Source organism: Onychostruthus taczanowskii, unplaced genomic scaffold (genome assembly GCF_017590055.1).
Source record: "Onychostruthus taczanowskii isolate IOZ18803 unplaced genomic scaffold, ASM1759005v1 scaffold60, whole genome shotgun sequence".
NCBI classification, from domain to species: domain Eukaryota; kingdom Metazoa; phylum Chordata; class Aves; order Passeriformes; family Passeridae; genus Onychostruthus; species Onychostruthus taczanowskii.
In genome coordinates, this window is record NW_024503680.1 from 1,526,257 (window position 1) to 1,528,656 (window position 2,400).

Here is a 2,400-nt window from a genome sequence, read left to right on the forward strand (position 1 = left end):
GGTTTGAAAATCTTCCCTGTAAGAAGTATTAAGTTTCTCTCCTTTTCACTCCCTGAGCTCCTTGGGTCTCAGGAAGTCACTTAGTCTGCCAATTTTTTTGACATTCTGAACATGAATGCCAGACTTGCTTCTGTTTCTTCCCTTTCCTTAATTTATATGAAAACAACTTTATTTAGAGTTTGTTTTTTACAGCTGTTCTTTGATACTGCTTTATGCACTTCTTACCAGTACCATCCCTGTGTTTCAAGACTTTCTGTTCATATTGCCCAGGCAATTTGCACTGATCTTGGAATTATTCCAGTGGTTTCTATGTCTACTGTGCTGGCTGGATCCTTTCTGCTGCCTAGCAGATTATTTAGTGAGGTTTTCTTCTTGTTGTTCTGTTCTCTGCTCTCCCTTCATCTACAATTGTACTCATTTGTGATTGTCCTTGTGCTGAATGAAAGATAGAGGCATGCCTCAATTCCTGAAGTGATGCTGACTCCTAAAGGGAGGGTCACACATCATTGATTGGAAGGGTTTTAGGGCTGGACATAGGATTTGGTTGCCCAGGAAAGCTGTGGCTGCCCCTGGACCCCTGGAAGTGTCTGAGGTCAGGCTTGGAGCACCATGGGACAGTGGAAGGTGTCCCTGCCCATGGCAGGGGTGGCACTGGATGATCTGTAAGGTCCTTCCAACCCAACCCTTTCTCTGTTGAGATACAGGGTCCTCTCAAGCTCATTTCTGGCTCAGGCTGTGAACAGCTGAGGAGGAGTATTTGCTGCAAGCTGGTGCTGTCTCTGTTGGCTCCCAGGGTGGTGCTCTTGCAGTCAAGGACTGCCATGTGCAATCCTTCAGTGATTACTCCAGAACCATAGCATAGTTCAGGTTAGAAAAGATCTTTTAAGCACATTGACCCAGCAGTGCCAAGCACACCAACAACCCATGCCCCAAGTGCCACACACACGTGCCTTTTAAATCTCCCAAAGCCAATCTCTTCCAGTGCATGACCAGTCTTTCAGTGAAGAAATTTCTGACTATCCCATCAGGCTGAGTCCTGAGGACATCTTGGCCCCTAAGAAACTTTCATACTCTGTGGGATTCACACTCTCTGAACCTGAGAGAAGCAGAGAAAAGAATGATCAAGACAATTCTTATCTCATTCGCTGCTCCTGTGTTGTGCCCAAGCAGAATGCAATGTGGAGGTCGTTTACCCAGAGGGATGGGGTTTTGTTTCCTTGTCTGTCAGGGCCAAGTGTGTGTGCAGACTGTCGGCTGACAGTCACAAGATGCTGTGCAGTTGAGTTGGGTGCTTGTGCAGATTTAGTTTAGATGTAATGTAATGTAGTGTAATATAATATAGTATAATAAAGTAATTAATCAGCCTGATATCAATGGAGTCAGATGCATCATTTCTCCCAGACGTCGGGCAAAACCATCACCGATAATACTCCCGCAATTATAACTCTCCAGCGCTCTCGTAGTATTTAAAATGAAAGGCCGGGCGGTTGTTTCAGACGCACAGCGGCGCTCCCGCCGCGGTTCGGAGCGGGAGCGCGGCCGTGCCCGGGGCAGCCCCGGAGCGCCCGCAGCCGCCGCCGGTCCAACACCGCCCCCTGCGGGCCAGCGGGGCCGGGCGGGAGCGGCGGCGGCAGCGCCGGGAGCGGGCAGGGCTCGGCGGCAGCCGGCAGTGCCAGCCCCGCTGCGTGACTGCCCGAGGCTGCGCTGGTGGCCGCACAGGGGCTCTGTCCGGGTGGTCACTGCTCTCCTTTTCCTGTGCGAATTCCAGCCCAGGTGTCTGATCCGGACTGAGCTGATCCCTATTCAGAGCCTTGGGCTCCCCCTCCTTTTAGCATTTTGGGTCAAGAAGTTAGCTGTGGGTGGCAGCTCTTAGAATTGTGCCCGGAATGGTTTCCCTGCCTGTGCCTAAGCCCTAGGAGTGCCCAGGGCACGATGTGACTCGGTGTTCAGCAGTGAACTCCCGAAAGTAAAGTGAATAAGGATGGAAATTACTATTTTCAGCTGTAGGTGCCTGTGAGCTGCTGGTAGCAGCCGCCCCATCACACGGCAGGGTTCGGGGGGCCTATCTCTTCCTTGGCTCCAGCAGAGGGTCTCTCCCTCCATCCCATCCCCGCGCCGCTCCCGGCCCCAATCCCACCCCCAATCCCAGCCCTCCGTTTAACGCCAGCCCCTCGCTGCCTCGCCATCCCCGCCGGAGCCAGGGCAGGAGCGGCAGACCTGGCTGCGCCGCGCGATGCTGCGCTCCAGCCGCTGCCGCGGGGCGCCGTGCGTGCGCGCAGCCGGGCTTGAATAGGCACCGAGCGCCCCGAAACCTGCCCTCCGCGGAGGCAGCCGCTCCTCGGGGGAGGGGGCCGGGGGTGCCCCCGCCGCGGCGGGGCAGCGGGGCCGGCTCTGCGCGGG